This window comes from Babylonia areolata, chromosome 17 (assembly GCF_041734735.1).
Source record: "Babylonia areolata isolate BAREFJ2019XMU chromosome 17, ASM4173473v1, whole genome shotgun sequence".
NCBI classification, from domain to species: Eukaryota; Metazoa; Mollusca; class Gastropoda; order Neogastropoda; family Buccinidae; genus Babylonia; species Babylonia areolata.
This window is the reverse complement of record NC_134892.1, coordinates 25,504,801-25,527,526: the sequence shown is the minus strand read 5'-3', so window position 1 is coordinate 25,527,526 and position 22,726 is coordinate 25,504,801.

Sequence of the window (22,726 nt, the reverse complement as noted above, 5' to 3'; positions counted from 1 at the left end):
TGATGACTGTGTGATGACAGATGATGTTGCTGATGATTGTGATGACAGATGATGTTGGTGATGACTGTGTGATGACAGATGATGTTGGTGATGACTGTGTGATGACAGAAGACTGTGTGTGATTACAGATGAATTTGCTGATGAGAGATGACCATGATGTTGCTGACGTGGCCAGCTGTCTGGAATCTGTCGTGTTGCGGGGAAAATGGCCAATCGGGACAGCTGCCAGCGATTCTGGTGTACAGGCAGGTGGTGTCAGAGAGAGAGAGAGAGAGAGAGAGAGAGAGAGAGAGAGAGAGTAAACAACATGACTTTGGTACCACCTGTCTGTATATCTCTGTGTGTGTCTGTATGACAATGGCCAGTGGAAAGCGGCAGTGTGCTGGGTCACCTTGTCATTGTCAGTCTGATACACGGTCCTTTGTGACGACCCCATCTTCAGTTAGTGTTCAGAGGGTGGGTGAGGGAAGTGGGCATGCAAAACCCCCCACACTGACCAGTCCATCCCCACACTGACCAGTCCATCCCACACCCCCACACTGACCAGTCCATCCCACACTGACCAGTCCATCCCACACCCCCACACTGACCAGTCCATTCCACACCCCCACACTGACCAGTCCATCCCCACACTGACCAGCCCACACTGACCAGTCCATTCCACACCCCCACACTGACCAGTCCATCCCACACCCCCACACTGACCAGTCCATCCCCACACTGACCAGTCCAACCCACACCCCCACACTGACCAGTCCATCCCACACTGACCAGTCCATTCCACACCCCCACACTGACCAGTCCATCCCCACACTGACCAGTCCATCCCCACACTGACCAGCCCACACTGACCAGTCCATTCCACACCCCCACACTGACCAGTCCATCCACACCCCCACACTGACCAGTCCATCCCCACACTGACCAGTCCATCCCACACCCCCACACTGACCAGTCCATCCCACACTGACCAGTCCATCCCACACCCCCACACTGACCAGTCCATCCCACACTGACCAGTCCATCCCACACTGACCAGTCCATCCCACACCCCCACACTGACCAGTCCATCCCCACACTGACCAGTCCATCCCACACCCCCACACAGACCAGTCCATCCCTACACTGACCAGTCCATCCCACACTCCCACACTGACCAGTCCATCCCCACACTGACCAGTCCATCCCACACCCCCACACTGACCAGTCCATCCCCACACTGACCAGTCCATCCCACACCCCCACACTGACCAGTCCATCCCTACACTGACCAGTCCATCCCACACTGACCAGTCCATCCCCACACTGACCAGTCCATCCCACACCCCCACACTGACCAGTCCATCCCACACTGACCAGTCCATCCCACACCCCCACACTGACTAGTCCATCCCACACTGACCAGTCCATCCCACACCCCCACACTGACCAGTCCATCCCACACTGACCAGTCCATCCCACACTGACCAGTCCATCCCACACCCCCACACTGACCAGTCCATCCCCACACTGACCAGTCCATCCCACACCCCCACACAGACCAGTCCATCCCTACACTGACCAGTCCATCCCACACTCCCACACTGACCAGTCCATCCCCACACTGACCAGTCCATCCCACACCCCCACACTGACCAGTCCATCCCCACACTGACCAGTCCATCCCACACCCCCACACTGACCAGTCCATCCCCACACTGACCAGTCCATCCCACACCCCCACACTGACCAGTCCACCCCCACACTGACCAGTCCATCCCCACACTGACCAGTCCACCCCCACACTGACCATCTCCACACTGACCAGTCCATCCCACACTGACCAGTCCATCCCCACACTGACCAGTCCACCCCCACACTGACCAGTCCATCCCATCCCCACACTGACCAGTTCATCCACACACTGACCAGTCCACCCCCACACTGACCAGTCCATCCCACACTGACCAGTCCATCCCACACCCCCACACTGACCAGTCCATCCCATCCCCACACTGACCAGTCCATCCCACACTGACCAGTCCACCCCCACACTGACCAGTCCATCCCACACTGACCAGTCCATCCCACACCCCCACACTGACCAGTCCATCCACACTGACCAGTCCATCCCCACACTGACCAGTCCACCCCCACACTGACCAGTCCATCCCACACTGACCAGTCCATCCCACACTGACCAATCCATCCCCACACTGACCAGTCCATCCCACACCCCCACACTGACCAGTCCATCCCCACACTGACCAGTCCATCCCACACCCCCACACTGACCAGTCCATCCCACACTGACCAGTCCACCCCCACACTGACCAGTCCATCCTATCCCCACACTGACCAGTCCATCCCACACCCCCACACTGACCAGTCCATCCCACACTGACCAGTCCATCCCATCCCCACACTGACCAGTCCATCCCCACACTGACCAGTCCATCCCCACACTGACCAGTCCATCCCCACACTGACCAGTCCATCCCACACCCCCACACTGACCAGTCCATCCCCACACTGACCAGTCCATCCCACACCCCCACACTGACCAGTCCATCCCCACACTGACCAGTCCATCCCACACCCCCACACTGACCAGTCCATCCCACACCCCCACACTGACCAGTCCATCCCACACTGACCAGTCCACCCCCACACTGACCAGTCCATCCTATCCCCACACTGACCAGTCCATCCCACACCCCCACACTGACCAGTCCATCCCACACTGACCAGTGCATCCCATCCCCACACTGACCAGTCCATCCCATCCCACATTGACCAGTCCATCCCACACCCCCACACTGACCAGTCCATCCCATCCCACACTGACCAGTCCATCCCACACCCCCACACTGACCAGTCCATCCTCACACTGACCAGTCCATCCCACACCCCCACACTGACCAGTCCATCCTCACACTGACCAGTCCATCCCACACATACCAGTCCATCCCACACCCCCACACTGACTAGTCCACCCCCACACTGACCAGTCCATCTCCACACTGACCAGTCCACCCCCACACTGACCAGTCCATGTCCACACTGACCAGTCCATCCCACACTGACCAGTCCATAACTACACTTTCCAGTGTGATGCAAAGAACCGTTTTTGTCTCGGTTACAGTCATTGTAAGACATCAACAAAACCACAGGGACAATTATCCGCCATTTTGTATGCATAGAATCGAATTCTTTTGTGCAGCAGTAGTAACATTATTTTGCGTTGTGGGGTTTTATGTGTGTGCTCCATAATTAACTAAGTGTTGTAAAATATCCATAAATAACATTTCAATCGATAATGTTTCAGTTTAACAGACCTTACAAATTGCGCGGCGCGAGTAAGAAAAGCCTTTGGCTTCTTGAGCCACAAGATTGCTTTCAAAGTACGATGTTAACTGTATACTTTCACAGGACAGTGTGTTGTAAAGCTGATGTTAACTTTACACTTTCACAGGATGATTCGTTCTAAGGCCGCTGTTAACTTTACACTTTCACCAGACAGTGTGTTGTAAAGCCGATGTTAACTTTACACTTTTCACATGACGATCCATTCTAAGGCCGATGTTAACTTTACACTTTCACAGGACGATCCGTTCTAAAGCCGATGTTAACTTTACACTTTTCACATGGCGATCCATTCTAAGGCCGATATTAACTTTACACTTTCAAAGGACGATCCGTTCTAAAGCCGATGTTAACTTTACACTTTTCACATGGCGATCCATTCTAAGGCCGATATTAACTTTACATTTTCACAGGACGAGCCGTTCTAAAGCCGATGTTAACTTTACACTTTTCACATGGCGATCCATTCTAAAGCCGATATTAACTTTACACTTTTCACATGGCGATCCATTCTAAAGCCGATGTTAACTTTACACTTTTCACATGGCGATCCGTTCTAAGGCCGATATTAACTTTACACTTTTCACATGGCGATCCATTCTAAGGCCGATATTTACTTTACACTTTCACAGGATGATTTATTCTAAGGCCGATGTTAGCTGTATACTTTCAAAAGACAAATGTATTGTAAAGCCGATGTTTACTTTACACTTTTCACATGACGGTCCGTTCTAAAGCCGATGTTAACTTTACACTTTTCACAGGACGATCCATTCTAAAGCCGATGTTAACTTTACACTTTTCACAGGACGATCCATTCTAAAGCCGATGTTAACTTTACACTTTTCACAGGACGATCCGTTCTAAGGCCGATATTAACTTTACACTTTCACATGACGATCCGTTCTAAAGCCGATGTTAACTTTACACTTTTCACATGACGATCCGTTCTAAAGCCGATGTTAACTTTACACTTTTCACAGGAGGATCCGTTCTAAAGCCGATGTTAACTTTACACTTTTCACAGGACGATCCGTTCTAAAGCCGATGCATACTAGTTAATCTATACTGTCACAGCGGGACGATTCTTTCAAAAGCCGATATCTACACCAGACTTACACTTGACGATCGTTCAAAGGCCAGTGTCTACTTTATACTTTCACTTGACGATCGTTCAAAGGCCGGTGTCTACTTTATACTTTCACTTGACGAGCATTCAAATGCTGGTGTCTGCTATATACTTTCACTTGACGAGCATTCAAAGGCCGGTGTCTGCTATATAATTTCACTTCACGATCGTTCGAAGGCCAGTGTCTGCCTTATACTTTCACAGGACGATCGTTCAAAGGCCGGTGTATAGTTTATACTTTCACAGGACGATCGTTCAAAGGCCGGTGTCTACTTTATACTTTCACAGGACGATTGTTCAAAGGCCGGTGTCTACTTTATACTTTCACAGGACGATTGTTCAAAGGCCGGTGTCTACTTTATACTTTCACAGGACGATCGTTCAAAGGCCAGTGTCTACTTTATACTTTCACAGGACGATCGTTCAAAGGCCAGTGTCTACTTTATACTTTCACAGGACGATTGTTCAAAGGCCGGTGTCTACTTTATACTTTCACAGGACGATCGTTCAAAGGCCGGTGTCTACTTTATACTTTCACAGGACGATTGTTCAAAGGCCGGTGTCTACTTTATACTTTCACAGGACGATTGTTCAAAGGCTAGTGTCTGCTTTCAACTTTAACATGAAGGCCGATGTTATACTTTCTCAGGATGATTCGTTAAAAAACCGACGTATACTTTACACTTTCACTGGACAATTCGTTTAAAGGCCGTAAGGTCCATCACTTACATGTGACATACATGAAAAACTGAGTCACCAACCTTCAGAATGACACGAGAGAGAGAGAGAGAGAGAGAGAGAGAGGAAGGGAGGGGGCGGGGCTGTATAAGAGGAAAAACCTTAATGGTAAATTCGCGCTTAAAGTGATGGAGGAAAAAACAGAGACCGCTCCATCCTTGGCCCCAGTAAAGCAGTGCGGTAGAAGACAGCAGTAAACAGTGCAGTTCCCTTGTGGAGTCCTGTCTCCTCTTCTCTGATCCATGCATACACCTTCCGTTTTGTGCGGGGAATGGGGGTAAATTTCATCGTCATTGGTTTTTCTGTACATGTGCCCTTCAGCATCTCAAGTGCCAATCAAGTTTAGATAGAGCAACAGATCATCTAAACTGACGTCCATACATGTGTGTGTATAGCCGGAAAACGGAATAGTGCTGCCTTAACGGCGTGATACAATCAGTCACACACATTACTTGTGGGGAAAAAACCCGGACCCCCAAGTGATATAGGGGGTGTCAGCTGGTGTTTCCGTCGTACAGCGTTCAGACAGGCATTCCTCGGGCGCGCGCGCACACACACACAAAATGCACCCCAAGTTGTTACTCCGCCAATTGTTACTTCCTCAGTTCTCCCCAAGTTATGCTCCCCCAACTGTCAATGCTCCCCCAACTGTCAATGCTCCCCCAACTGTCAGTGCTCCCCCAACTGTCAGTGCTCCCCCAACTGTCAGTGCTCCCCCAACTGTCAATGCTCCCCCAACTGTCAGTGCTCCTCAACTGTCAATGCTCCCCCAACTGTCAATGCTCCCCCAACTGTCAATGCTCCCCCAACTGTCAGTGCTCCCCCAACTGTCAGTGCTCCCCCAACTGTCAATGCTCCCCATTTGTTACTTCCCCAGTTCGCCACGCCAACTGTCAATGTTCCCCCAACTGTCAATGCTCCCCCAACTGTCAGTGCTCCCCCAACTGTCAATGCTCCCCATTTGTTACTTCCCCAGTTCGCCACGCCAACTGTCAATGTTCCCCCAACTGTCAATGCTCCCCCAACTGTCAATGTTCCCCCAACTGTCAATGTTCCCCCAACTGTCAGTGCTCCCCAATCGTTACCCCACAACTGTCACACGTTGCCTTCACGACTGTCGTCCCAGACCCCTCAGACCTTTGCGGAAAGCATCGGAAGGGAATCTCTCCACATAGTCCAAGCGCCCGCTGAAAAAGCTTGTTTTGCGTCATAAAGTTTTTTTCTTTGGCGATTCTAACTGAGTTTTCATTGCTGATTTCAAATCTAATGGAGGCCAGACGCTAAACTTTGGGCATTATTGTCTAAAAGTGAAAATCCAAGATGGCCGCCATTGAATTAGAGTGAAAGATGTTGTGATGGGTATCATGCATTTAAAGACATAAAAAATGTACAAACTTAGTTAAATAGCATGCAGTGAAAGAAAAGTAATCACACTTGATGAAATACACAGAAAATATTCGATAAAATGGCTACTTTAGAGAAATAAAGATGGCCGCCATCTAGTTTTCATATAATGTGCTGATCCGCAAAACACTTGAAACCGTTGTATTAAAATCACTTAAATTGTTTAACATGGAGAAAACACTGGAACACTCACCAGTGTCTGCTGCTAGTTCTCACATCAATAGTGGCTGAAGGGCGTCTGAAGACAGGTCATGTATCCTCATAGTAGGGCGGGGCAATGACAGTCATTGGATTATTGCAGGCAATTGTTCCTCTGCATTTGCAAAATGCTGTACATGTAACAGACATTTTGGTGCAGGTGCACTGTACTGTGCTGCATCCAGTTTTACAGCTGCATCTGACCAAATTGAGAATTTCATCAGGAGCTGGCAGCTGAGCATCAAGTCCAAGGGCTGGACGGAGTGTTAACTGGTGTAGCTGCCATCCGTACTCGACAGGATCCAGATCAGGAGGAGATGGCTCCCCTGCCGCTTGCCACAGCACAGCCTGAAAATGTGCTCGTTTGATGTGGGCCTGAAAACTTGCCATTGTCGGAGGAAGGCTACTCAGTTTTGGGGGAATGTGTCTCTTTCCAGCAATCCTCTTCCTGAAAATGTTGGCTCGAACGGTGTTCAGATTGGCCCCTGACTCGTCCCCATAGAGCAGATTAGTGAACTGAAGGCATGACTCAGAGATTTCTTGGAAAGGTACAGACATCTTCCCAAGCTTCAGTTCACCAGAGAATACTTCAAGCTTCTTGAGGACTGTCATCTTTCCAATTCCAGCAAAGGAAGAAACTGTGTCACAACCAGTCAGTGCATGAGCTGCGAGCAGATTAGGCATTATGGTTGCATGCTGTCTGATAACGTCGTTGACGCTTATGACATTATGTGTGGATGTGCACGACTCGATGGACAGAGTCATATTTTGGGACAGTCCTTTGGTCTTCATGTGGAGATGATGTGCCAAGATGATGAGTACATCGGTGTCATCAGAAACAACCCTGATGTTCCTCTGTCCTAATGACGATTCGTTGATGACATGAAACGCCATCAGCACATCAGCTTCTTCATGATACAGAGGGTCTTGCTGAAGTCCAGACCCCATGTGTATGGGGTGTGGGTCTGGCCCAGTGATGACAACATCTGTTCCTGGTGGAGGCTGCATGCTGCAAAGCCGATGTACGATCTATGGTATCAGTTGTTCCTTGTTGGCTGTGACTTTCAGCATGACACTTTGCTGTGGCAGAGGCGACTCTTCAGTCAGGTTGTACACACGACTAGTCCCCTTCTGACGGGCGGTTCGACAGCATGATTTTGTGCTCAGTTTGTAGTATCTGTCGAAGACCACATGTGACGCTGGTGCTGCCTGAACTCGTCGCAAAATGGTGGCAACTGCGGCTGTGATGAAAGCCGAGACTTTAGCTGGAGCTGCAGGCCAAGGTACTGTCCACAAAATTGCACAGCCATCCAGGATGACAACAGTGGGAGGTTCTTGGTTGCGAACACCAGACAGAATCTGTATTTTGTTCTTCAGAGCAGCCTTGCTAGTTGTCCTCATGTCACCATTCTCATCAAAAAGGGCTGTAGATTGAAGAGCTAGTTCATGGGAAAACAAAGTCTCAATGGAAACGGATTCCCTGGAAGTCGCCATAATGGCAAGAACGCGTGCATATATGAACTCAGTGTCAATAGCAGTGTCCACTTTAGCATGTTTTGCAGTCACTTTCATGACTGCAGCCATGTTCTTCACTTTCTTTGTGAGCTTGAGATGGAAACTGGCAGGCCATCCGCCCTCAAACGCCTGTTGTTCTGTAGCACCAACCTCTACTGCCTCATGGGCATTGACAGTTGGGTCATCAATGACACAGCCAGAAAACACGTTGATGAGGCCTGTGTCAGGATGTTTGCTGGTGTCCAGGATGTCAATGCAGGTAGACAATGTCTCTCAAATCTTTGCTCGGTCAGCAGCATCCTCCTTGATGCGTGTGTGACGCTCTTCTTTGTGTGTGTTGACAACTGTCTGAACATCCCCTTCTTTGATTTCCTGGAGGTCGTTCAATAGCTGGGTCAGCGTACTTTGTGAAAAGGCCCAGATGGCAAGGGTGGATTCATTGGCTATGATTCCTGAAGGCCCATGGCCATAGCGCATGTAGGTCGTCTCAATGAAGAGATCTGACCAAACTCCATTCCACAGGCCGTCTTGATGGTGCATGACATGTTCCCCAGCCATGAATCTCTTCAGGACGGCTGGATGTAGGCGCTGCATGGATCGGAGGTAGTACAGACCGTAGCGAGCATAGTTGACGTGTCCAGAGGCAAAGAAGTAGGGGAGCATCTTTTCCTCAGCAAACAAGTGAAGAGTCCAGTCAGCTTCTCTCTCAGCCCGAACAAAGGCCATCATAATGAACACTGGGTCAATGAGGCACTCAACCCCAAGTCTTGCGGTTTTACTCTGGGTGCTTTTGGTCATGAGACGTTGCGTAAGTTCAGCCATGGTGTGCACGTCAGTGTTGGAGAGAATGGGTCGTAGTAACTCAACAAGAAGTCTCAGTGCTCTCACATTTTGTGGGTATTTTTTCCCTGTCAACATTTTTGGCACCCCCACAAATGCTGAGCCAAGTATGTCTTCAATGCCGCTTCCTCCTATCAGGTACCCCACAGCACCAACAAAACTCATCAGCATGTGCATACCACCAAGTCTTGGGATGAACTTCTGAAACTGTTCTTTGCCAACCCATGTGATGTGGACAAGTTCTTTGTACAACTGCTGGTCACTGGTGAATATTGTCCATTCCTGGCCAGTGAGCTGTGTCAGACACTGGGCTTCAAATGCATGCAAATCACTGACTGCTGATGTCACACGGAAGCTGACATCTGTTCCCCATTTATCCCCACGTTCCTTGGCACGTTTTTGTATTTCTTCTTTGGTGATTTTCCTCCCTTTCTCGTCTCCAGTTCGGCATAAGTAGGCTTTTTTCCAACGATCTGGGTGTTTTTGGGGGGGCTTCAGTGAGCATGTTTCTCCACAGAAAAAACAATGTTCACGAAAATTAAAAGAACTAGTACTGCCCCTAAGACGTTTGGGTTCTTCTTCTGCAGAGAGTTCCTCAGCCTTTCTCTTTTTTAACAGTCGTTGAATATGGTCTTTGGAACAATATGTGCACATACAGTTCTTGTGACACAGTATGAACTCTGCATCTTCTGGAAGTCTCTGACTGAGTCCATCATCTCGTTGCCGGCTTGCTTCCTGAAAACCACTAATCCGTGTCGATTTGATCAGAGGTGGGTTCTTTCTTTGACAGAAAAAACACTCCATGTCTGAAAATAAGAAAGAGAGAAAGAGATCGCATCAGTATGTGTATAAAAGTCACAGTGAGTGAGACACTGTGTGTGTGTGGTGTGAACCAGACTGATCGCGTCACGTCTTCACAAGCATTTATATCTAGGTGTGGCTGATTTCTTTAATATCAAAATATACCATGCATCCACCCTCCCACCTCATAAATATCTCCTCTTTTTCTACTCTCTCTCTTTCTCCCACCCCCACCACTCCCAAATAAATTTTGTAGAATTCTCAAAACACTGAGCGTAGCTTTATGAAATAGCTCAGGAAACATGGATAACTGGCATCGCAGACTGGTCTCTGTTAATTAGGCTAACATTCCAATAGTACCAGTAACTTCTACACTTACTTCAGTGCTTATGCTTGTGCTGAAGAGAGGAACACTTGTCTCTCATTTTCAGGCCATTAACACATCGTGCGACCTTCCGTGATGATGTATTTTGACGCTCAACTCTTTTGTTTTTAGTACATGGAGGTGTGTTGTGGCGAAGCATCGTCTGCTAGATTGCGCGTTCCTTAACCAGCGGAGCCCATATATCACGAAGGGGGGAAGCAGGCCGCGCTGTGCAGATTTCTGTGCCTGTGACATCACTGCGAGAGAAGCTGATAGCATTAGCACCCCTGCACGAATCTAGGTCGATTCATCCATGAGTCGCTCGGTCATCATTCTTGCATGAGAGGGGTTGGTGTATTTCAGAAGAAAATATGCCCATAAGATACAAGTTGGCCCCCGACTGATATGAAGTCTAGAGACCCTGAGGAAGCAGAATCACCAAAGAAAAAAACTTTATGATGGAAAACAACGTTCTAGTACTTGTACATAGACTCGGCTCTCGGACTAACACGGCCATGCTCAGTCAGTGCTTCAGATGATATTGAGACCTACTTAGACAGCTGTAGACCAGTAACAATCCCTTAGAACTGTAAAAGTGGGTCAACAGTCTATGACAGCAAGACAGAAAACTAGAGCTCTAACCAACACAAGAGAAATAACAAACACAAAAGCACCAGAGATGTGGAAAGAACACAGTGACGCCATGGTGGTCTGTGCGCGTTGCAATAGTCAACACGGGAAACCAAAGTCCAGTTTATTCTCAAGCACCTCCAAGCTCGGGGAGCGAGGACATACATTCTTGGTTTCCGTCCTTCGCGCCGACATCTGGGTTAGGGGGGAAGGAGAAACAAAAGAAACAAGTTCAACAAATGATCACACATGACTAACAGAACACAACAAATGATCACACATGACTAACAGAACACAACAAATGATCACACATGACTAATAGAACACAACAAATGATCACACATGACTAACAGAACACAACAAATGATCACACATAGAACACAACAAATGATCACACATGACTAACAGAACACAACAAATGATCACACATGACTAACAGAACACAACAAATGATCACTCAGAAATTCCTGGTTATGGAATGAAATGTCTCACTACAAATGACAACATACATTTTCAAAAGTCCGTGTTTCCTAGGGGTCAGGCTTCAGCCAAGGGGAAGTCCGTGTTTCCTAGGGGTCAGGCTTCAGCCAAGGGGAAGTCCGTGTTTCCTAGGGGTCAGGCTTCAGCCAAGGGGACGACTCCTGACCCGTGTCATTTGTGGTTGCCTGGTCAGGCAACCTGTCCGGGGACTGGACGGGTCGCAGTTCAATCCCCGAGACAGGAAATAGTTTAAGAAACAACAAACAAACAAAACAAAACAAACAAACAACAACAAAAAAAGCCCCAGCCTTAACACTATAAAGATAGGTAGTTTAGAATTCCGTGATAACAAGATCTGTCTCCGGATATATTCACTTTATTACATACATATTTTTTGTTTACAAATGTAAGGTTCGCGGCAGGGTGAATAACAAAGCAAACCAATCCAAAACAAAGTGGGTGTCTCGCCCTGAACAAGCCACCCCGACAGCAGCTCAAACGTTGTCACATGTAAACTGGAAAACAGGCACCACCGCGCACAACTCTACAGTGCAGACAAAACCGAGCATTTCAAAACACTGACAGTGACAGAAGCTGGGATGTTTGACATCATGTGAATTTATCGAAAACGCAGATAATTTCACAATGAAATAACAAACAAAAATCATTCAACATCTATCAAACGACACAGACTGCTTTGTCGCATATCCAAAATCACTACGTTCCACTGACAAACATCGTCATGGACTGTAAGTATGACACCAGCGACCTGTCAGCCAAAGCTTTGACAGCTCTATGAAACAAACACGTGTTGTGAAAGGCCGCCTGTAAACAGGGTTTCGCGCTAAAAAAAAACAAAACACACACACAACGAAGCACACACACACACACACACAGAGCTACTTGATGAGCCCTGAGGTTATATACATGGAAAAAAGCAGAAAGATGGAGTGGGAAGGGGATGAGGTGAGGGTGTGTGTGTGGGGGCGGGGGGGGGGGAGGTGGGAGACGTAGAACAAAGGGTGGACCCAGGGGTGGTGGTGGTGGTGGTGGCGGCGGGGTGGGGGAAAGGACTGGGCTTTGGGGTGTATAGACGGAACAAGAGGAAGGGGAAGGACAATGACTATGTTTTATTGAGGGAAGGACAGGACAGTGACTGTTTTATTGAGGCAAGGACAGGACAATGACTGTTTTATTGAGGCAAGGATAGGGGAGACGGGAGGGGGGTGGACATGGGGGGGGGGGGAAAGGATAATGACTGTTTTATTGAGGCAAGGATAGGGCAGACGGGAGGGGGTGGACATGGGGAGTGGAGGGGGTGGACATGAGACAGGGTAGGGGGTGGACATGGGGAGTGGAGGGGGTGGACATGAGACAGGGTAGGGGGTGGACATGGGGAGTGGAGGGGGTGGACATGGGGAGTGGAGGGGGTGGACATGAGACAGGGTAGGGGGTGGACATGGGGAGTGGAGGGGGTGGACAGGAGACAGGGTAGGGGGTGGACATGGGGAGTGGAGGGGGTGGACAGGAGACAGGGTAGGGGGTGGACATGGGGAGTGGAGGGGTGGACAGGAGACAGGGTAGGGGTGGACATGGGGAGTGGAGGGGGTGGACAGGAGACAGGGTAGGGGGTGGACATGGGAGTGGAGGGGGTGGACATGGGGAGTGGAGGGGGTGACATGGGGAGTGGAGGGGGTGACATGGGGTGGAGGGGGTGGACAGGAAGACAGGTAGAGGGGTGGAACATGGGAAGTGGAGGGGACATGGGGAGTGGAGGGGGGTGGACATGGGGAGAGTGGAGGTGGACATGGGAGTGGAGGGGGTGGACATGGGGGTGGAGGGGGTGGACAAGGGAGTGGGTGGGGTGGACATGGGAGTGGAGGGGTGGACAGGAGACAGGTTAGGGGGTGGACATGGGGAGTGAGGGGGGGACATGGGATGGAGGGGTGGACAGGAGACAGGGTAGGGGTGGACAGGGGAGTGGAGGGGGTGGACAAGGGGAGTGGAGGGGTGGACAGGAGACGGGTAGGGGGTGGACAGGGGGAGTGGAGGGGGTGGACAAGGGGAGTGGAGGGGGTGGACAGGAGACAGGGTAGGGGGTGGACAGGGGGAGTGGAGGGGGTGGACAAGGGGAGTGGAGGGGGTGGACAGGAGACAGGGTAGGGGGTGGACAAGGGGAGTGGAGGGGGTGGACAGGAGACAGGGTAGGGGGTGGACACGGGGAGTGGAGGGGGTGGACAGGAGACAGGGTAGGGGGTGGACATGGGGAGTGGAGGGGGTGGACAAGGGGAGTGGAGGGGTGGACATGGGGAGGGGAGGGGGTGGACAGGAGACAGGGTAGGGGGTGGACATGGGGAGGGGAGGGGGTGGACATGGGGAGGGAGGGGGTGGACAATGGGGAGTGGAGGGGGTGGACAGGGGACAGGGTAGGGGGTGGACATGGGGAGGGGAGGGGGTGGACATGGGGAGGGGAGGGGGTGGACATGGGGAGGGGAGGGGGTGGACATGGGGAGGGGAGGGGGTGGACATGGGGAGGGGGTGGACATGGGGAGGGGGCAGCACAAACCACTACACATGATGGCGCAATCTGTTTATCGTGGCCTCTTCAGCTGTAAGCAGGAACAGATGTATTCTTCCTTTGAAAAACCCCAGTGACATCAGGATTCCTCAACCAACAGTGTCATCAGTGATGACAGAAAAAACGCGTGTTGTGTCCGTGATTGAAGCATTTAGCGTCTTTCGCACAAACATAACCAACAAATTAATCTACACATAACCATCAAATGATTTCACCCAGAAGCGATTTGCCACGACCACTATAACAAATTTACACAGTACAAAACCATGGACAAGGTCATAACCGTACATGTACACTTCATAACCGTACAAGTGCACTCCGTTACTGTACAGGTGCACCCCATAACCGTACAAGTGCACTCCGTTGCTGTACAGGTGCACTCCATAACAGTACATGTGCACTCAAATGAAATACAGAAACGCGGTGACAAGCAGGCTGAAGTAAAACGTCAGGTACCCGACGAACAGGATCACAACACATGTTGCTCTGGTTGTCAATGATGTACACACCCAATGGCATTGATACAGTTTACAGGTGGAACAAGACAGACAGCAAACAGTTGACAGATGGAACAAGACATAGACAGCAAACAGTTGACAGATGGAACAGATGTAACAAGACATAGACAGCACACAGTTGACAGATGGAACAAGACAGACAGCAAACAGTTGACAGATGGAACAGATGTAACAAGACATAGACAGCAAACAGTTGACAGATGGAACAAGACACAAACAGTTGACAGATGGAACAAGACATAGACAGCAAACAGTTGACAGATGGAACAGATGTAACAAGACATAGACAGCACACAGTTGACAGATGGAACAAGACATAGACAGCAAACAGTTGTCAGATGGAACAAGACATAGACAGCACACAGTTGACAGATGGAACAAGACATAGACATAGCACACAGTTGACAGATGGAACAAGACATAGACATAGCACACAGTTGACAGATGGAACAAGATACAGACAGCACACAGTTGACAGATGGAACAAGATATAGACAGCAAACAGTTGACAGATGGAACAAGACATACAGCACACAGTTGACAGATGGAACAAGACATAGACAGCACACAGTTGACAGATGGAACAAGATATAGACAGCACACAGTTGACAGATGGAACAAGACATAGACAGCACACAGTTGACAGATGGAACAAGACATAGACAGCACACAGTTGACAGATGGAACAAGATATAGACAGCAAACAGTTGACGCGGACTGTACAGTTCACACACACCGTGGCCTGGTGTTGTGGTGATATGTTTGCACGTAACGTCAGTTCCCGGGTGCACAACACCCCACCTCCCACATCACAATGCACCCGCCACTGTTATCCACCCATCAGCCCACCCTTAACCACGTACCCCATTCATTGCACATCTCTCTCCCCTCTGCCTTACACTTTCACGTCAGTCTACCCATGTCCGCTTCAGTACCCCTTTCCGAAAAGCTGACCAGGATCAATTCCCATTTTACTATAGATCAACATCTGTCTACATCCTTTCCTTTTAAGATCAGGATCAGTCCATTCCGTCCTTCAGTTTTAGATCAAATCAACATTGTGTCATAATAATTTTGGAAACAGCGCAGACTTGGACAACGTGAGTATGTACAATGTGGGAATGACGAACGCTGAGAGTTAAGGTTTACTTTGTCTGACGGGACAGGGTTAACTGACAACATGGGGAGTGAGAGTTATTAGTCTGACGGGACAGGGTTAACTGACAACATGGGGAGTGAGAGTTATTAGTCTGACGGGACAGGGTTAACTGACAACATGGGGAGTGAGAGTTTAATTAGTCTGGCGGGACAGGGTTAACTGACAACATGGGGAGTGAGAGTTTATTAGTCTGGCGGGACAGGGTTAACTGACAACATGGGGAGTGAGAGTTTAATTAGTCTGGCGGGACAGGGTTAACTGACAACATGGGGAGTGAGAGTTTAATTAGTCTGGCGGGACAAGGTTAACTGACAACATGGGGAGTGAGAGTTTAATTAGTCTGGCGGGACAGGATTAACTGACAACATGGGGAGTGAGAGTTATTAGTCTGACGGGACAGGGTTAACTGACAACATGGGAGGTGAGAGTTTCATTAGTCTGGCGGGACAAGGTTAACTGACAACATGGGGAGTGAGAGTTTCATTAGTCTGGCGGGACAAGGTTCATTGACATTAGCACAGTCAAACCAGTGACAACAGTTTGTCAGATTGTCACTATTATCCGACAGTCAAGCCAGTGACAACGTTTGTCACAATTATAGGACAGTCAAGCCAGTGACAACTTTTCCTAGAGGTAAAGTGAACAAAATGAAATGACACAGAAAATAAAATGATATTGTAAGAAAATTGCTTTCACAAATACCATTGTATCAAACCACAAATGGACAAATGAGGATTCCAATATGCATGAATCAATAACAGTCGAAGGTAATATTATCTGATGGCCTTCATCCCTCCTCGCCCCAGACAGGGAGACACTGAAACTACTAATTGTTTTTTTTCCTGGCGACTAAAAAAAAATAAAAAAAATTTGCCTTCAGGGGTTTGAGTTCACAATAAACACAAGTTCAGAATATTCCCAACACATTTTGTTTTAGACCCATGTTGATGCTGAACTGAATTAGCTTCACACACAAGTCAAGTTCGGAATATTTCCAGCACGTCAGGCGTTTGGGTTCACAACATACACAAGTTCAGAATGTTTCCAGTACGTTTCGCTTCAGACCCCTGTAGCAGAACTTCTGTGACGACACACAGGGCACCACACAACACTTCAGTTCTCGCTAGCCGTGGTCACGTGACCCGTGCTTAGCCCTCAGCACTGGGAGGGAACACAGGTGGGGGGAGGGTGGGGGAGGACAGTTCACACAGTGGATCCAGTCACTTTCAACATAAAAATATAACGAAAGCCCTTCGTCCAACAAAACGGTTTTCATTAAAAAGCCAACAGTGTGCAGAAAGGGCAGTAGAGCAGCAAATGGGATTTCCTGTGTGCACACCTCTCTCACCGCTCTGTCTCACCTCTGACACCTCGCTAGTTGCACGTGCAGACTGGGAAAATAGTCGTACCAGATGGGGTGAAACGGGTGGATACACAGAATGGGATACTACGGGTGGATGTCACAGAATGGGACGATACGGGGTGGATGACACAGAATGGGACTGTACAGGGTGGATGACACAGATTGGGGCGATACGGGGTGGATGACAGAAAGGAATGATACGGGGTGGATGACACAGAATGGGACGATACGGGGTGGATGACACAGAATGGGACGATACGGGGTGGATGACACAGAATGGGGTGAAACGGGTGGATGACACAGAATGGGACGATACGGGGTGGATGACACAGAATGGGGTGAAACGGGTGGATGACACAGAATGGGACGATACGGGGTGGATGACACAGAATGGGATGATACGGGGTGGATGACACAGAATGGGGTGAAACGGGTGGATAACACAGAATGGGATGATACGGGGTGGATGACACAGAATGGGGTGAAACGGGTGGATGACACAGAATGGGACGAAACGGGGTGCATGACAGAATGGGAAGATACGGGGTGGATGACATAGAATGGGACGAAACGGGGTGGATGACAAAGGATGGGACGGTACGGGGTGGATGACAAAGGATGGGACGGTAGTAGTACTGAGAATCGATGTGAGCGGAGCTGTGCACATAGCGTCGTCACTAAAACACATGACCCCCACACAGCGTCGTCACTAAAACACATGACCCCCACATAGCGTCGTCACTAAAACACATGACCCCCACACAGCGTTAGTCACTGAAACACATGACCCCCACATAACGTCGTCACTAAAACACATGACCCCCACATAGCGTCGTCACTAAAACACATGACCCCCACACAACGTCGTCACTAAAACACATGACCCCCACACAGCGTCGTCACTAAAACACATGACCCCCACATAACGTCGTCACTAAAACACATGACCCCCACATAACGTCGTCACTGAAACACATGACCCCCACACAGCGTCGTCACTTAAACACATGACCCCCACCTAGCGACGTCACTTAAACACATGACCCCCACACAGGGTCGTCACTTAAGACACATGACCCCAGATAACGTCATCACTAGAAAACATGTCCCGACAAAACGTCATTATTACAACACATGACCCCCACCCCATATAACGTCATCGTCAAAACACTTTACATCAATATAGCATCATCACTATAACACTTCAGCCCAATCACCCTTATAATTACAGCATCATCACTACAACACATCACCCTCATAATTACAACGTCATCACTACAACACGTGACCCCGATATAGCATCATCACTAAAACACAGGACTTCGATACAGCGTCATCACCAGAACATATGACCCCGACATAACGTCATCAATAGAAGACATAACTCAAACACAGCGTCATCACTAAAACACCTGACCCGACATAACGTCATCACTAAAACACAGGACCCGATATAACGTCATCACTAAAACACGCGACACGACATGACATCATTGTTTGGAGGAGAAAAAAAAAGCCCAACACACGAGACACGAAGGGCAAGGCGTTGTGTATGAGTGTAGCACATGTAGTGTGACTATGAACAGAACATCTCCAGTGAAGAGGCCGATCCACAAGCATGCTGGTTACTAGCTGTTGTGTAGGTCCATCTTATCTCCCCTTTCCCCCGCCATGGTCATACAGACCCCGCCCCCCCTCTCTCTCTCCGCATATAGAAGTGACCACAAAAGTGTCATGATGCGGACGCACAGAACTGTGCCTATGAATAGAAACGCGTTAGGTCATTGGTCCAAAAAGCCGTCGTCAGCCGCAGACTAAAGATTGCCGTGGACAAAAACAGGTCAATGGTGGTGGTTAGGTGCTGTGTGTAAAACGACACACACACACACACACAGAATGTTGCAATGGAAAGGAAAATACGTCAAAATGGGATCTAACCTTTCAGGGGTCACATTGAACAGACTATCTGCAGCCTATATGGCGGTTGAAGTTCATATTTTCTTGGTCTTGTGACCCTATAGGGTGTATGGTAGGTGTTGGCATGGCTGTGTGACCCTATAGGGTATAGGGTAGGTGTTGACATGGCCGTGTGACCCTATAGGGTATAGGGTAGGTGTTGACATGGCCGTGTGACCCTATAGGGTGTATGGTAGGTGTTGGCATGGCTGTGTGACCCTATAGGGTATAGGGTAGGTGTTGACATGGCTGTGTGACCCTATAGGGTATAGGGTAGGTGTTGACATGGCTGTGTGACCCTATAGGGTATATGGTAGGTGTTGGCATGGCTGTGTGACCCTATAGGGTGTATGGTAGGTGTTGGCATGGCTGTGTGACCCTATAGGGTATAGGGTAGGTGTTGACATGGCCGTGTGACCCTATAGGGTATAGGGTAGGTGTTGACATGGCCGTGTGACCCTATAGGGTATATGGTAGGTGTTGACATGGCTGTGTGACCCTATAGGTAGGTGTTGGCATGGCTGTGTGACCCTATATGGTAGGTGTTGGCATGGCTGTGTGACCCTATATGGTAGGTGTTGGCATGGCTGTGTGACCCTATATGGTAGGTGTTGGCATGGCTGTGTGACCCTATAGGGTATATGGTAGGTGTTGGCATGGCTGTGTGACCCTATAGGGTATAGGGTAGGTGTTGACATGGCCGTGTGACCCTATAGGGTATAGGGTAGGTGTGGCATGGCTGTGTGACCCTATAGGGTATATGGTAGGTGTTGCCATGGCCGTGTGACCCTATAGGTAGGTGTTCACGTGGCCGCTTGGAACCAGTGGGACCTATAATATGGTAGGTGTTGCCATGCCGTGTGACCCTATAGGGTATGGTGGTGTGGCATGTGTGTGACCCTATAGGGTAGGTGTTGACATGGCTGAGTGACCCTATAGGTAGGTGTGTTGACATGGCGAGTGACCCTATAGGGTATATGGTAGGTGTTGCATGGCCGCGTGACCCTACAGGGTAGGTGTTGCCATGGCCGTGTGACCCTATAGGTAGGTGTTGACATGGCCGTGTGACCCTATAGGTAGGTGTTGACATGGCCGTGTGACCCTATAGGTAGGTGTTGACATGGCCGAGTGACCCTATAGGTAGGTGTTGACATGGCCGAGTGACCCTATAGGTAGGTGTTGACATGGCCGAGTGACCCTACAGAGAAAAGGGACCATGGCGGTGTAAACCTACACAGTCCATAGCGATATGTGTGACCCTATAGTTTTGAATTGGCCGTGTGACACCATAGACTGTAGGGACCATGGTGACATGGCTGTGTGGTCCTCTAGAGTAGAGGGAAGCCTGTCTAACATGAGTGAGGCATGCCAAGCAGCTCACCTAACTTTACAGTAAGCGACAGCAAAAGTAATGTGTGAAGATCTTTGTCAAGTTTTCAGTCTGTGGGAAACACACACACACACACAGGTCAGTAGACGAAAACGTCCGTCACAGTCATCCCCAAAGTGACAGACATGGCGACATCGCGTCAGCTGTACTCGACATGACGTCAACTGTACTCGACATGACGTCAGCTTATTCGATATAGCGTCAGCTTACTCGATATAGCGTCAGCTGTACTCGACATGACGTCAGCTGTACTCGACATGACGTCGACTGTACTCGCGCTATATATGAGCCACAGCCAGATGTCACAATAAATAAACTCGTCATGGCGATCAGTGGTTGGACAATATAGACTGACGGTCTGTTTTGGTGTCTATTGCGGACAGGACTTTTCACTTAAAAACCAACAAAACGATAATTAAAAAAGTGAAGGATTGTCTGCTTTCAAACTGGTGCCACTGTCAGGAAAAAAAAAGTTTTTCTAACCAGTCCACCAGGTTGTGCGAAATGTCCTGAACATGAAGGACAACGGCTGCGTCATCAGTTATCTGATCCTATGTGTACTCTGAACATCAGAAAAACATGTCTGATCGATAATTCGGTGCCATTCATGCACTGTGCCATGCCAAACGTGTGCAAGCTAGGCCTGACGGTTTGCTCTGCTGGGCGAAGTTTGCGGCTAGCGCAGTACAAAGACACTTCCGCCAGGTCCGTCGTCTGCTCTGCCAATCAGCGCAGTTCCCGGACTTTTCCACTGATTGGCCAATGGCTAACTTGACAAGTCTGTCAGGGTTCAGCTGTCTCTCCTCAACCTTTTCCAGAGCTGGGAGCATTGCTGGTTTCATTCTTGCCTTTCTGCCGCTTTCTTTTTCACCATTTTGGTAGTACTGGCGTTCGATTCCATGTCGCTGACGTTTATCTTTTGGTCGTTACATTCTGCATCTAGTATTCTTATTTCGTGGGCCTCGTGTACTAATATTTCTCGGGCCTCTACTAATATTTCTCGGGCCGATTTCAACGAATGGTGTTCTCTCTCTCCCTCTCGAGTTCGACACTCAGTACCCATTTCAATGTATAGACGCTTGGGACTCGGAGAAAATGTACACACATGTGCAGTTAAATTCTTAAATGCACTTCTACTCTCTTCAAAGTGTGTGTTTCATAGAACCAGGAAGATATCCTTTGTTCATAATCCTGTAGAAAATTGATGGTTAAAGTTAATTCAACTTCCATTGACACGAGTGTGCATGCAGGCTTATGAAAAAGAAGCTTTTTAGATATCAAGAAAAGGGCAGTTGGGACTGGGTATCTGATAATGTGTTAATGGAAAAAAAGGGGCTTGTCTCGGGATGTCGGAAAAAGCGTTTTTGTTAGAATTCAAACAGCGGCTTTCTGATGTTTTCATCAAAACTGGCACTTACATAGTTTTTATAGCAGAAGATGGAAAAACGTATAATTCATTTAAATATATCAGCTAGAGAAACACCTGAATATTGTGAATAATTTGTGGCCTCAAGATAAACACCTGAATATCGTGGCCTCAAGATAAACACCCGAATATTGTGAATAATTTGTGGCCTCAAGATAAACACCTGAATATCGTGGCCTCAAGATAAACACCCGAATATTGTGAATAATTTGTGGCCTCAAGATAAACACCTGAATATCGTGGCCTCAAGATAAACACCCGAATATTGTGAATAATTTGTGGCCTCAAGATTACTGGCAAGATTCAGTACGCGAGCCTCGAGTTTACATATCTATGCAAACAAAAGATGGTTTGATAAAAATGTTTTTAGAAGAATCAACATGCTCCCTGTGTTTAAATGTGTGTTTAGTTGAGAGAATGTTGTTTTACGTTCGACATGTACCCTCTTTGTAAAATAAAAGGCATATATAAATACTTTGATATATTTTTATCAGAAAAGGTTAATATTATTGGGCCACTTGGTAAGTTTATTGCAGAAGCAATCAAAACCAAAGAAAAAAAAACCCACACTCGATATGAGCGAACTTGACGGATATGGATAGTTACCGATGTTCTCAATTATCATATACTGGTATAAGTGGTGTTGTTATGTCTGGATTGAAAAGAAGAGAAAGCAAATATCTGCTGGTCTGCGGCATGTTCTGAACGAACATTGGTCTCTGACGTTGTTTACTCGACCTCTTGACCTCTGAGGTTGTTTACTGGACCACGTGATCTCTGAGATTGTGTACTTGACCTGTTGACCTCTGATATTTATTTGACCTTTTGATCCAAGGACAAGTGACGGCAGTCTCTACTGTTGTATTCATAAACACTCTTCCAAGGATAACTG